The sequence below is a fragment of the Salvelinus fontinalis genome, chromosome 39 (assembly GCF_029448725.1).
Source record: "Salvelinus fontinalis isolate EN_2023a chromosome 39, ASM2944872v1, whole genome shotgun sequence".
Classification (NCBI taxonomy): domain Eukaryota; kingdom Metazoa; phylum Chordata; class Actinopteri; order Salmoniformes; family Salmonidae; genus Salvelinus; species Salvelinus fontinalis.
The window spans coordinates 10,918,988-10,935,116 of record NC_074703.1 but is presented as its reverse complement, the minus strand read 5'-3'; the positions used below and the strand labels follow the sequence as shown (position 1 = coordinate 10,935,116).

At 41.8% G+C, this 16,129-nt stretch overlaps 1 protein-coding gene across 1 annotated transcript in view; it reads left to right on the top strand.

The window, feature by feature from the left end:
• The first annotated feature begins 2,937 nt into the window (after positions 1-2,937).
• The window catches only part of pnpla3 (patatin-like phospholipase domain containing 3), a 49,263-nt gene continuing 36,071 nt past the window's right edge, over positions 2,938-16,129 (top strand). The window contains exons 1-2 of the mRNA XM_055906028.1: positions 2,938-3,660; positions 10,782-10,808. The gene's annotated coding sequence lies outside the window, so the exon portion shown is untranslated. The remainder of the gene's footprint in view (positions 3,661-10,781; positions 10,809-16,129) is intronic.

The following is a 16,129-nucleotide window of genomic DNA, read 5'->3' as shown; positions in this document are numbered from 1 at the left end:
TCACATGACTGGGAAAACAGATAGGCATCTGTTAGTCACAGATACATTCAACTAAAAGGTAGGGGCATGGATCAGAAAACCAGTCAGTATCTTGTGTGACCACCATTTGCCTCATGCAGTGCGACACATCTCTTTCACGTCGAGTTGATTGTGGCCTGTCGAATGTTGTCCCACACCTTTTCAACGGCTGCACAAAGTTGCTGGATATTGGCGGAAACTGGAACACATTGTCGTAGATGTTAATCTAGAGCATCCCGAACATACTCAATGGGTGACATGTCTGGTGAGTATGCAGGCCATGGAAGAACTGGGATATTTTCAGCTTCCAGGAATTGCGTACAGATTCTTGAGGCATGGGGCTGTGCATTATCATGCTGAAACATGAGTCTGTACAAAATCCTAACTATATTTGTAAGTACGGCGTATAGTAGAGGTCAGTGTTTGAAAGCAACTTGGAATCGAAGAAAGCATCGAAACCAAAGGGAAGTCAGTTGGATCCTGTATTTAGTAACACATGGTTTGAAAAAGCATGTGAGAAAAAGAAGCTTCAGATGTGATTGATGACGTACTTCTGACAAAGTGATACATACATCGGCACTCTGCTATCGAAAATGACACCAATAGTGTTTTGCAAGTACACTACGTGACCAAAAGTATGTGGACACCTCTATCATTTCAAAATCATGGACATTCATATGGAGTTGGTCCACCCTTTGCTGCTATGCCAGTCTCCACTCTTCTAGGAAGACTTTCCACTAGATTTTGGAACATTGCTGCAGGGACTTGCTTCCATTCAGCCACAAGAGCATTAGTGAGGTCGGGCACTGATGTTGGGCGATTAGGCCTGGCTCACAGTCGGCGTTCCAATGCATCTTAAAGGTGTTTGATGGGGTTGAGGACAGGGCTCTGTGCAGGCCAGTCAAGTTTTTCCACACTGATCTCAACAAACCATTCTGTATGGACCTTGCTTTGTGCATGAGGGCATGCTGAAACAGGAAAGGGACTTCCCCAAACTGTTGCCAAAGTTAGAAGCACATGTCACAATGTCATTGTATGCTGTAGCGTTACGATTTTCTTTCACTGGAACTAAGGGGCCAAGCCCGAACCATGAAACAGCACCAGACTATTAATCCTCCTCCACTTAACTTTACAGTTGCCACTATGCATTGTGGCAGGTAGCGTTCTCCTGGCATCCGCCAAACCCAGATTTGACCGTCGGACTGCCAGATGGTGAAGCGTGATTCATCACTCCAGAGAAGGCGTTTCCACTGCTCCAGATTCCAATGGCGGCTAGCTTTACACCACTCCAGCCGACGCTTGGCGTTGCTTATGGTGATCTTAGGCTTGTGTGCGGTTGCTCGGCCATGGAAACCCATTTCACGAAGCTCCCGACGAACAGTTATTGTGCTGACATTACATCCAGAGGCAGTTTGGAACTCGGTAGTGAGTGTTGCAACTGAGGACAGACGATTTTTACACACTACTTGGTTCAGCACTCAGCGGTCCCGTTCTGTGAGCTTGTGTGGGCTACCACTTTGCGGCTGGGCCGTTGTTGCTCTTAGGAGTTTCCACTTCACAATAACAGCACAAACAGTTGACCGGGGCAGCTCTAGCAGGGCAGAAATTTGACTAACTGACTTGTTGGAAAGGTGGCATCCTATGACGGTGCCACGTTGAAAGTCACGGAGCTCTTCAGTAAGGCCATTCTATTACTAATGTTTGTTTATGGATGGCTGTGTGCTTGATTTTATACAGGTGTGGCTGAAATAGCCAAATCCACTAATTTAGTGTCCACATACTTTTGTATATATATATGTAGCATGGATTGTTCTGGATTGTTCTGCATTGTGTAATTTAATGAGGACTGCCACAACTGGAGGTCTGCTTGTTGAATTTTTATTTGTCCTGTGCACGAAGAGACAATGTACAATATGTTAGCCCTTGGCGCAGTCACAGCTCTCAGGCACCTGCGCGAGCACATGGAAACTCACTCAAACACTGTCCCAAGTAACCACAAGTTACAATAGGTACCCTAGCTAGCGAGCTCGTAAAAATGTTTGAACATACAATATGTAAAATATAAATATTTAACAAAACGTATGCAACCATAACAGCACATTGTGTAACATTACCACAGTTTTATATTGAAAAATAGCAGAGCCAAGCCAATACCTTGCTAATTGAAGGTCAGGCAAGAGAGAACAATAGAAGGGTACGGTAACACAGATACCCCACATGGACCAAACCAAAATATACAAAACGTTTACAATCAAGTGTATTTACAATATAGATATGAAAAATTGTTTGCATCCCCCAAAAAATAACATTAGCTATGCAGCTGTAATGAAATAAAAAAACTCTGAATTATTATTATTATTAACACCCCTTCTTGACCTGGCCTATTTGAACTGGTCCTTGTGTGCCACTTGGGGCACAATCTAGGGGAACAACATCACACTGCTTCATATATGTACATTCATTTCCAATGGAAGCTGTGTATGCATTGCGTTCTGTATACGTCAGATTTGTCGAACGCATGCATCAAACTGTCATGGCATGACAGAAGTGGTAGAAGAAGGTGAATGTTGAACTTTTGTTGCACACATGCTGTGTGCCATTTTTCGCTCAGCACTGTAGGTGTGGTCGAGGCGTCAGCTTCGTAACGATTTCGAGGCATGCCTTGGAGCTCCTGTACCAAACGTAACATCACTACTTGTTTGATCGAATATGAGTTTCGCTATGATTAGGTTGTTACGAGTATACTTTTATAAATAGGGCACGTAACATCCCGACAACTTTGCGAAAAAATACTTTATATCGGAGTTGTGCCTGTTGTTCACACGCTTATCTGCCCTCTCATTCGCTACAATGGTGCGACCTGATCTTTCCCCCTCGGTTTTCCTACCTGAAAATAGGCGATACCGTAAAGTGTTGTGTATTCGCGAACCAAATTCAGGAGGAGCCTGAAGCGCGGGTGGCTTGACTGCGTATTGCGAATCTCGGCTCTCCTGACCGCAGTGGACGATATAGGCTACTCAAATCGGTTAATAAGGTTCGAGTTGGCATAGTAATAGCAGGCAGGTTAAAAAAATATACAGATTATGATATAATAGATATTAATCGAATGCATCTCTCATTTATTTCAGATGCAGAGTGTGGGGCGTGGCTCCACCTAAAATAAGACTCTTGCCTCCTTATGCAGATTGGCCAGACCTGCCCTGTTCTTGAACCGGGTAGTTCAGCGCTTCCGGCGATTCTCAATAGATGACTCTCGGCCTCTTCGTACATTGCACAAGGAGTAGACTGGCTAGTGTACGCTAGTTTGAGCCGTCCTCTATTCCAATATCTTTCGGAGCTGTTGACATTCAACCAACACTGAAGGGAACTTGATAAAAAAGTTAACATTTTGGAGTGATCATAACGAGCGCATTTACCCAACCGTCTAGGTCCTCGCCAAGGACTGTCCACCCGGGATGTTCGACCTAACGAAGGAATGGATTCTGTCGTTCGCCGGCTGCGGGTTCCTGGGGATCTATCACATCGGAGTGGCCAGCTGCCTGTTGGAACAAGCGCCTTACCTCATCAAAGGTGCCACCAAGATCTACGGGGCTTCAGCTGGTTCCCTCTCCGCCTCGGTGCTCGCCAGCCAGGCATCCATAGGTAGGCTACAGTACCCTACTGTACACTGGCCCTTGATTTCACCGGTCCCTGTCATCAGTGGATTGCCTGGATGGAGACTTTTACGCACAAGGAGTAGTCCTCTCTTTCATGTGTTTAGGGCAACTTCAGATTAGCAGTCAAATTAACTTTCAAGAATAATAACTTGTGGTCTTGAGACATGGGGTGAAATTACTTTAACAATGCTGGAAACGTTGCTCCTATGTAATAGATAGGTTGAATTTAGAATTTTAAAATAGGTTACATTTTTCTCATGTTCTAAACTGCAAATGATGTATAATTTGAGCCAAAATACATGCCTGTGTAGAAATATGGTAGCCTTCCACTCGTTGATCATGTCACACCATTGATAAATGCCATCTGAGTCAGTTGTAGGACTATTGACCTATTGGTCCTCTGGATCAGAGGCGTGCCAATGGTTCTGATGGATCTCGCTGACTAGGGACACACACAATCACGATTAAGTAGTTCTTAGCGGAGTGTCTGTGCGACACCTGGCCTTTTTTCCCCTCTCTCTTAATTTTGAACCCAATAAATAACCTTATAGTCAAGAGACGAAGGAGTAGCCTCCTGCAAGGTTTCTGGGAATCAGTCCATACCTGTCCCAGTTGTATCATGTTTAAATGAGAGCGTTAAAGAGGGTGAGAGATTGAAAGAAAGAGTAATAGAGGGAGACATTTCGCTACAACCGCAATAACATCTGCTAAACACGTGTTTGTGACCAATACATTTTTTATTGGTTTGACTTAGAGTGAACAGACAATATAGGGGTCATGAACCTTTTACCACGGTGGGCTTCAACAGGGGTCCGCACAGAGCGTTTCCTGGTAGTCTTAAACAAATCTACTTTGAGACAAGAGTATACACATCACACATGGTTATGGGCTTAAATTGAAGAATACACCTGTACCATGTATGATATGGAGTTGAAATGTATTCCATTTTGAGATTACATCCCAATATTACACTTTATATACACTATATCACAGAAGACTGAAATATAACAAAATGCCTGGTTTGTTTATTGAGCTGTACACTGAGGTGACTATTCAAAGATACTCAGCTGGTCAGCCTCCAGTGATTCCCCAACATCTTGTCAACATGTGCCTGGAAAAATGATGCCTGATATGTTATACCAATCTGACTGTATGTGCTTTTGTCCATACCCAGGCGTCAAAAACCTCTCCAAAATGTAAAATCTTTCTGCAGCAATTTTATGGAGAAAACTTGCATTCTTTAAGAACAAATTCTTATTTTTAATGGCGGCTTAGGAACAGTGGGTTAACTGCCTTGTTCAGGGGCAGAACAACAGATTTTTTACCTTGATCAGCTCAGGATTTGATCTTCCAACCTTTCGGTTACTAGTCCAACTCTCCAACCACTAGACTACCTACCTACCTGCCGCAGTATTAGGAAGGTGTTCCTGTTTTGTACACATCCAAAATATGTATTTTTCCAGATGTTGAAGTTAGGTTAGTTTTCGGTTCTGAATTAAAGTTGAAAAGATGTCTTGAGTAGAGTTCAATAGAGTAAAGTAGGGTACAATACAGTACATTATACTTGTACTGTTGTACTCTACTGTACTGAACTACCATTTACTGTACTCTAATGTACTGTACACTGCTGTGCTGTTCAAACTTGTGAAACATAGATGTCTATGATTTGTTCAGATTTGGTCCAGTCAAATGTTTGGGCTGGTCCGGACCAAATCTGAACCAAAACATAGATGTCTATGATTGGTTCAGATTTGGTCTGGTTTTTAGATGTTGAAATCAAGGCGTTCCGGACCTCACATAAAAGGACCAAAACAAGACATCTGCTTCGGCCCATGCTTACTGGGGTGTAGCCTACCATGTCAGCGACAATGGAATGTTGTGAATGCCCATTCATATTGTAGGCCCACCATTTATAAAACAGGCCGTCCTGAACAATCCTGATTCCTGTGACTAATCATTTTGGCTATTTAAGCTCTGAATATCAGCTATCCTGAGCCTATTTGCAATGAGAATCAATGTGTTTACACAGCTGGAAATGGAGAAGTATTTAATTTTTCATTATGATCATAATCAAAAAATGTACGGATACAAACTTGAAACCATTGATTATCATGACAATTTAAGCCCAAGGGGTAAAACTCCTGGACAGCAGTTGTGAGTAGCCTAATTTTCCATTCCATATTGTCCATTTTACTTTGATCTGTCCTGTATTTATGCTATTATGTTTGTTAACATGCCACATTTAAGTGCATTTTTTATTTGATTGGGCTATTTGATCGGAGAAATGTGCATGATGTAAAAAGTGTCTGGCTCGTGAAATTGTCATACATTTAATCTCCAGCCTGTAGGCTACAGAAAAGGCCATAATACGCTTTCCACCATAGACCCTTTTCCAGTACACGACACACTGACGTCACGCAGAGATGCCCATTCAACATAGCCTAGATTTACATTTATAATACTTCTAAACAAAATCACATTTTTTTGCGGTCTCATACGCTTAAAATGATGTTTTGATTCTTGCTTTAACAGTCACTAAGATTATATTTTGTTGTGATCTTAGCAAAATAACTATTTTGGATGCAGCAGTCGTTAGCTAGAATGCTAACGCTCATTGACATGGGCTGTAGCAAAAGCTAGCCAAAGATACATTTTACTGGTTGAAGTGTTTTTTTTAAAGTATTGTAACGACCCGGTATTGTGTTCTGTGTTTGTGGGTGTGTTATGGTTCTCATGGCTACTAGCAAGGGTTAAATATGTCAGCACAGATGGAAAGGTTGGGGGGGTATGATGGGTAATCCCGCGGGGTTTGGAAATGCATAAATAGGGATTACTGTATCATCTCTCTCTCTTCTGTTCGGGGCCTTGATCTGTTCCTATGAGAGTGACCTTAACTCGACATGTATAATTGTGTACGTTCGGTATTTAGCGGCGTGGGCTGAAGCCCAATAGCCCAGTTTAGGAATAAACCTGTGTTCTGACCTGCACACCTAAAGTCCGTCTCTTTTCTCTTTATGACCCAGCCGGGTCATTACAGTATAATGCAGTTGATTTGCGATGATGACACACACATTATATTGTGCAGGACATTCATAAGAGCCTTAGTCAAATTATAATCCAAAAGTAGTGTGAAATGCTCTCATAAGCAACATGCAAATATAGGCTTTTTTTTGCTTCAATGTGCAAACACAGAAAGGGGTGTATAGGCTACATGGTTTATGTTATGCCTCGTTTACATCGTGACGTTTTTCATTATACAGACAAGTGTACAGTCGTGGCCAAAAGTTGAGAATGACACAAATATACATTTTCACAAAGTTTGCTGCTTCAGTGTCTTTAGATATTTTTGTCAGATGTTATTATGGAACACTGAAGTATAATTACACGCATTTCATAAGTGTCAAAGGCTTTTATTGACAGTTACATGAAGTATGCAGTTACCCATGAATCACCGGAGGGGCTCTATAGCCCCTACCTACAGTACACCCTCTATAATTCACTCCCTCAGCTTTGGGAAACTTGTGCAAATGGCGAGGGGCGAGGTGAAGGGGGTGATTTGGTATTCAGCCTCTGTTCATTCCATAGAGATAGATAGAGGACTCTAGTGCCCAAAAGCCTGTTTCAGCATGGCCAGCGCAATTGAGGACTTTCACCATTTGAAGTAGTCAACTGGGTGGGATTTCCTATGGGTTAAGGAATGATCACATAATTCCATCCAGGTCACTAGGAGGGATCAGCCAATTAATTATATTTAAGGAAACGTTCCATAATTGCAGGTGGCAGTAAATCGCCAACCTATTCAAACACACTCTAGGTGGCAGTGTGCACCCTTTCAGTTTGTTTGCCAGTTTATAGAAGTAGTAGAAGAAGATATGTTTCACTCCTATTTTTCAGGGTGGTGCTGTAGTACCCCTACTTCCCGCAGCTACGTCCCTCAGTGAATCAAACACAAATGTTATGAATGGCTAGGATGGACATTTCAGTACCATTCCCTCTTTGCACTCCAGTCCTCAATCCCACCGCAGTATTGGAAGAACTTGTACTACAAATGTATCAGCGAGGTTGGTAGCGTAATGGCTATGACCAGATAATATTAGCTACAGCTCAGTATCAGATCGAATGCCTTTCTGAATGGTTTGCAAATTTTACAGTTGGTTTAACGCAATTTTAAAGTTATCGTTCTGTGCATGCAGTTGCGTTCAATAGTTTTTTTTTTGGTCATGTTCTTATTATCTGGCTAGCCTACCTAGATCTGCCCTTGCTTTAGGTGCACGATGCAGGGGACGTGTTCGGCAACATTGCAGGTACAACAGGACGATAAAGAAGGAGATCAAGAGAGAATGCTAATCCTGGTGTACAGTAGAGAGGTACAAACGAGTGATTGTGACGAGGGCCTGGCATGCAAGCCTCAGACCCCACCAGGTGAGGGCGCTGTAGTCATAATAAATAACCACCTGTTGGATCTCAGACAAGTCACCAACACACTTCACCTACCACCTCTCTTCTTCATAGAGATATGCAGTTGAGCATTTCAAGAGCACAGAATGTTTTTATAAGTAGGCCTAGGTGTAAAACTATGGAAAGGATTGTATGAAGTCGGTACAGTTTTTTTTTATACTTAAAAATTCTCTTACACATCCCAGCATTTAAAAAAAAACGTTATTTAACTAGGCAAGTCAGTTAACACATTCTTATTTTCAATAAAACCCCCAAAGTGGGTTAACTGCCTTGTTCAGGGGCAGAACAGATTTTTACCTTGTCAGTTTGATCTTGCAACCTTTCAGTTACTAGTCCAACGCTCTAACCACTAGGTTACCTGCCACCCCAATTTCATCTCTTCTATTCTTCATCTGTCCTGCCTTCTAATCACTTTCTCTTCCATCTCCCTACCGCTAATTCCAGTATCTTCCTGGTTGACTATGCATGGACATAGAGCAGATTTTTATTTATTTAACTAGGCAAGTCAGTTAAAGAACAAATTCTTATTTTCAATGACAGCATAGAAACAGTGGGTTAACTTGTCTTGTTCATGGGAAGAACAACATATTTTTACCTTGTCAGCTCAGGGATTTGATCAGCCAACCTTTTGGTTACAAGTCCAATGCTCTGACCACTAGTCTACCTGCCACCCCAGATCCCCAGACCCTCATGAGGAAAGCCCAGGATGGCTTTCCTCATGAGTGTTGACTTCCATAGAGAGGCCCCTGACACAGACGTTGTGGAGCTGGTGAACAAATGTGGAAGTACAACCAGACCTACCAGCTTGCCAAGGGTGTACGAGTACATTTACTCACTCACACATACAAATGATTGTTGTCTTATAAACAATGACAAGCCAGCGGGGTCTGACAACTTGGATGGAAATTTATTGAGGATAATAGCAGACAATACTGCCACTCTTATTTGCCATACCTTGAATTTAAGCCTACTAGAGAGTGTGCCCTCAGGCCTGGAAGGAAGCAAAAGTCATTCTGCTACCTAAGAATAGTAAAGCCTCCTTTACACCCCCTACGATATTGTGGATAAAGAGTTACCTGTCTAACAAAACACAGAGGGTTTTCTCTCCAGCATAATTCAGGTAGAATAAGGAATTCCCTAGGGCAGCTGTCTAAGCCCCTTACTTTTTTTCAATCTTTACTAACGACATGCATTAGTAAAAGGATGACTCAACAATATACACTTCAGTGACTGAAATGACTGCAACATTTAACAAAGAACTGCAGTTAGTTTCCGAATGGGTGGAAAGGACAAATCATTCACTAAACCCTAAACCATAACTAAATATTGTAATTAATCATGTGGAAATTGAGCAAGTTGAGGTGACTAAACTCCTTGGAGTAACCCTGGATTGTAAACTGGCATGGTCAAAACAAATTGATACAACAGTAGCTAAGATGGGGAGAAGTCTGTCCATAATAAAGCACTGCTCTGCCTTCTTAACAGCACTATCAACAAGTCAGGTCCTACAGGGCCTAGTTTTGTCGCACTTGGACTACTGTTCAGTCGTGTGGTCAGGTGCCACAAAGAGGGACCAAGGAAAATTACAATTGGCTCAGAACAGGGCAGAACGGCTCGCCCTTAAAAGTACACGAAGGGCTAACATTGATGATATGCATGTCAATCTCTCATGGCTCAAAGTGGAGGAGAAATTGACTTCATCACCACTTGTTTTTGTAAGAAGTGTTGACATGCTGAATGCACAGAGCCGTCTGTTTAAACTACTAGCACACAGCTCGGACACCATTGCATACCCCACAAGACATGCCAACAGAGGTCTCTTGACAATCCCCAAGTCCAGAACAGACTATAGGAGGCGCACAGTACTACATAGAGCCATGACTACATGCAACTCTATTCCACAACAGGTAACTGATGCTCGCTGTAGAATCAGGTTTAAAAAACAGATAAAAATACATCTATGGAACAGCAGGGACTGTGAAGCGATACACACACACGTACGCACACCACAGGAGGTTGGTGACACCTTAATTTGGGAGGGGCTCGTGGTAATGGCTGGAGTGGAATCAGTGGAATGATATCAAATACAGTGAATTCGGAATGTGTTCAGACGCCTTGACTTTTTCAACATTTTGTTGTTACAGCTTTATTCTGAAATTATTATTTTTTTAAATTAAATTGTCATTATGGGGTACTGTGTGTAGATTGATGAGGGAAAAAAATATTAAATCAATTTTAGAATAAGGCTGTAATGTAACAAAATGTGGAAAAAGTCAAGGGGTCTGAATACTTTCCGAATGCACTGTACATCAAACACATGGTTTCCATGTGTTTGATGCCATTCCATTTGCTCCATTCCAGACAATATAATGAGCCGTCCTCCCCTCAGTAGCCTCCACTGACGCACACACACACTAGTACACGCATACTGTAATATTGTTGTATGGTGGTATTATACATTTTGTATTGTAGATATATAGTGGTGTAAGAATGTTATGTTATATTACTGTTTTATCTTTTGTTTTATGTGTAATGTAAGTGCCTTAATGTGTTAATGGACCTAGGAAGAGTAGCTGCTGCCTTGGCAGGAACTAATGGGGATCCCTAATAAATACAATACTAATACACACTTTTTTTCTCTCAGCACAGGAAGAAGTGCCGTCTGGTACATCATGGGTGAGTTTGGGTCCCAGGTGCAGCATTCTCACCAGTCTACTTGTTGCATGGCCCCCTTCTTCTACACTTGATGAATACCGAGAACAGAACATTAAAAACATCAACTCAAGATTTTAGCTGGGAAAAGTTGTACACTTAGCATACAAACTTCAACACACATTTGTCTCAAACACCACTTGATCTACAGTAGAGAGAGGGAAGTTTCCTCAGCCTGTAGAATCCATGCAATACTAATCATAATATATCTCAATGACGGAATGAAAATAATTGTGCTATGTACATCAGATAAAGATGTTCTAATGACTGGTCATTGACCAGAGAATCTATTGGACAAGATGTTCTAATGACTGGTCATTAACCAGAGGCTCTCTTGGACAAGATGTTCTAATGACTGGTCATTAACCAGAGGCTCTCTTGGACAAGATGTTCTAATGACTGGTCATTAACCAGAGGCTCTCTTGGACAAGATGTTCTAATGACTGGTCATTAACCAGAGGCTCTCTTGGACAAGATGTTCTAATGACTGGTCATTAACCAGAGGCTCTCTTGGACAAGATGTTCTAATGACTGGTCATTAACCAGAGGCTCTCTTGGACAAGATGTTCTAATGACTGGTCATTAACCAGAGGCTCTCTTGGACAAGATGTTCTAATGACTGGTCATTAACCAGAGAATCTCTTGGACAAGATGTTCTAATGACTGGTCATTAACCAGAGGCTCTCTTGGACAAGATGTACTAATGACTGGTCATTAACCAGAGAATCTCTTGGACAAGATGTTCTCATGACTGAAGTCTTTAACCAGACAATGACCTTCCTTCTATTCAATTAGGAACAGAGGGGGAGGCTGTTTCACCATTGCCACTCATGTTACAAATGAACGGGTGTAGAAATACAGATGGTGAAACATATACATCCACCGGGCTATAGGGGTTAATACTTATCAGCAGACACCGTCACATACACACAGTCGCTCGGTCACATTCACACACGCACCCACACACTCTAACACACACTCCTAGGCACATGCACACAAACAGACGTGCGTACACAGACAGAGAGACAACAGACACACACACAAACTCAAACCTCAGCTAGCCCCTTGCATCAACATCATGTGGCCTGTCCTCTTAGAAAAAAATTGAAAAATGAGTCTATATTTTAGTGACCAGAGGCAATCAACACATGGAACTCAATACATAATAACTCAATGGGAGTTAAGTCAGATAAAAAAGCTAATTATCACCCAATTGGATGTGCATGGAGGAGACACTGGCCTGGTTGTGAATGACTGGTAATTCTTGTTAGTTTTGGTCTTCTGCAAAGCACACACACACGCCTCCCCTCAACTGCTGCAGAAAGTGGAGCCGCCTGTAACATTCGCTTGTAAAAGTTTCAGTCACGAAAAAACTCTCAATCTCACCGTTTGTTTGACTGTCAGAGGGAGCAAGACGAGCTGCACATACCAAAGATGGTCTACCTATTAACTCAGGTTTGATGATCACTAGTTTCCCCTTTCATCTGTGGCGCTGCTTTCCTGTGCTCGTCTACAAGTGCTGCGCTATATATGGGCTGCTTAATTAGCCATATATACTGATAGAGTGTAAATAATTGTTTTACTGTGATTAAGTGTAAGTGGAGTTAGATTGAGTGGAGACTGGTGGGAGGAGCTATAGGAGGATGGGCTCATTGTAATGTCTGGAATGAAATTAATGGAATGGAGTCAAACATATGGTTTCCATTTGTTAGATACCATTCCATTTATTCCATTCCAGCCATTACAATGAGCCCATCCTCCTATAGCTCATCCCACCAGCCTCCTCTGGTTAGGCTTTAAGACTTCGGGATGTTTTGATGTATAAAGTCGAAGTATGAGAAGAGAAAAAGGGTTGCTGCATTTAGTGAGCATGTTTCGGAAAGTGTACTTACTCCATGTGACTGGAGAACCGAGATATGCAATCTGGCACAACAGCAAGATGTCTATAAACATTTTTAATAACATTTTTAATTTAAAAGAAATTGGTGTATTTTTTTATTACATTTTTTATTTAAGGGGTGGATCAGCTTTAATATTGGGGAAAGATTGTTGCTTCCATCAATGTAATTGTCTGCATCATTTCTAATCCCCCATATATTTTTGGGGTAAATGTATATACATATACATACATACAGTACATAAACATACATACCCATATATGTATATATACATAAACATTCATACATTCATACATACATACATACATACATACTGTACGTACATATATATACACACTTTTTTAAAGAATATACCTTTATTATTCCCCGCAAACTCTACCACCCCTCCCCCAATTGGAGTAAACTAATAAAAAGTCACACTTAGGCTTCTACTTTCAGTTTATACATATTATACACATTTTACAGACATAATCTATTTACAATAGTTCTATTTTGTTTGTTCTTAGTCCTTCCTCTATTTCTGATGTCCATCCAGTTTGATTTCTATTTGTAACTGTGCTATTTCACAACATTTCTGAACCTATATACATTTTACAGACCCTGTATGTTTTACATAGGTTATCTTGTTGTATTACATGTTGACTAAACAAAGTTGTTTACAGAGCAAGATTACTGTAGGTTTCAGATTACACATGACATTCTAATCTCTCGTGTTTGCCTGCAGTGCTGCCTGCATATCTAATATTTGTGATTATTTTACTTGATATAAGTCCAAGCATTGGGTACTCTTTAAATATGTTCCTGTGAGAGTATCTACTTAATCACAGGATAAAACACAATTATTGTTTAATGCACATTACCAAAATATTTTATGAACGTTAGAATACAATATTTTTTGCCATTGCTTTTGGGGACTTAAGGAGACATATCATACATTTTGACATCTGGATTAAGGTGTTGAGGTTCAATGAAAAGGGGTGCGTTTTATCAGAAACAGGGCAAAGACATGACCTTCAACATGAACATTGCTAAATACCAACATAAGCCCTCATACAATACCAGTCAAAAGTTCGGACACATTTACTCATTCAAGGGTTTTTCTTGATTTTTACTATTTTCTACATTGTAGAACAATAGCGAAGACATCAAAACTATGAAATAACACATATGGAATCATGTAGTAACCAAAAATGTTATCAAGTTGGGCTCCTGAGTGGCGCAGTGGTCTAAGACACTCCATCTTGGTGCAAGAGGTGTCACTGCAGTACCTGGTTTGAAACTAGGCTGCATCACATCTGGCTGTGATTGGGCAGTGCACAATTGGCCCAGTGTTGTCCAGGTTTGGCTGGGGTAGGCTGTCATTGTAAATAAGAATTTGTTCTAAACTGACTTGCCTAGTTAAATAAATATATAGATTTGAGATTCTTCAAAGTAGCCACCCTTTGCCTTGATGACAGCGTTGCACACTCTTGGCATTCTCTCAACACGCTTCAAGAGGTACTCATCTCGAATGCATATCAATTAACAAATGTGCCTTGTTAAAAGTTCATTTGTGGAATTTCTTTCCCTCTTAATGCATTTGAGCCAATCAGTTGTGTTGTGACAAGGTAGGGGTGGTATACAGAAGACAGCCCTATTTGGTACAAGACCAAGTTCTTATTATGGCAAGAACAGCTCAAATAAACAAAGAGAAACGACAGTCCATCATTACTTCAAGACATGCAGGTCAGTTTCTTCAGGTGCAGTTGCAAAAAGCTTCAAGTGCTATGCTGAAACTGGCTCTCATGAGGACCGCCACAGGAAGGGAAGACCCAGAGTTACCTCTGCTGCAGAGGACAAGTTCATTAGAGTTACCAGCAAAAGAAATTGCAGCCTAAATAAATCAAAACAAATTTTATTTGTCACATTTGCCGAATGCAACAGTAACATGCTTACTTACAAGCCCTTAACCAACAATGTAGTTTTAAGAACAAATTATTAAAGAGCAGCAGTAAATAACAATAGCGGGGCTATATACAGGGGTACCGGTACAGAGTCAATACACGGGGCCACCGGTGTCGAGGTAATTGAGGTAATATGTACATGTAGGTAGAGTTGTTAAAGTGACTATGCATAGATATTACAGAAAGTAGCAGCAGCGTTCCAGGGGGGGGGGGGGGGGGGGGTTGGGGTGCGACTGTGGTCAATGAATAGCATTCTCACATAGGTGTTCCTTTTGTCCAGGTGTGAAAGTGCAGTGTGGAGTGCACTAGAACCTGCATCATCTGTGGATCTGTTGGTGCGGTATGCAAATTGGAGTGGGTCTAGGGTTTCTTGGATAATGGTGTTGATGTGAGCCATGACCAGCATTTCAAAGCACTTCATGACTACAGACGTGAGTGCTACGGGTCGGTAATCATTTAGGCAGGTTAGCTTAGTGTTTTTGGGCACAAGGACTATAGTGGTCTGCTTGAAACATGTTGGTATTACGGGACTCAGACAGGGGGAGGTTGAAAATGTCAGTGAAGACACTTGCCAGTTGGTCTGCGCATGCTCATAGTACACGTCCTGGTAATCCGTCTGGCCCAGCGGCCTTGTGAATGCTTATCTGTTTAAAGGTCTTACTCACATTGGCTGCGGAGAGCGTGATCACACAGTTATCTGGAACAGCTGATGCGCTCATGCTTGTTTCAGTATTACTTGCCTCGAAGCGAGCATAGAAGTTATTTAGCTTGTCTGGTAGGCTCGTGTCACTGGGCAGCTCTCGGCTGTGCTTCCCTTTGTAGTCTGTAATGGTTTGCAAGCCCTGCCACATCCGACGAGCATCGGAGCCGGTGTAGTACGATTCAATCTTAGTCCTGTATTGATGCTTTGCCTGTTTGATGGTTCGTCGGAGGGCGTAGCAGGAATTCTTATAGATTCCTTGAAAGCTGCCGATCCTTGAAAGCAGCAGCGCTACCCTTTAGCTCAGTACGAATGTTGCCTGTAATCCATGGCTTCTGGTTGGGGTATGTACGTACAGTCACTGCGGGGACGATGTCCTCGATGCACTTATTGATAAAGCCAGTGACAGATGTGGTGTACTCCTCAATGCCATCGGAAGAATCCCGGAACATATTCCAGTCTGTGCTAGCAAAACAGTCCTGTAGCTTAGCATCTGCTTCATCTGACCACTTTTTTTAGACCGAGTCACTAGTGCATCCTGCTTTAATTTTTGCTTGTAAGCAGGAATCAGGAGGATAGAATGGTCAGACTTGCCAAGTGGAGGGTGAGGGAGAGCTTCGTACGCGTCTGTGTGTGGAGTAAAGGTGGTCTACAATTTTTTTACTTCTGGTTGCACATTTACCATGCTGATAGAAATGAGGTAAAACTGATTTAAGCTTCCCTGCATTAAAGTCCCCGGCCACC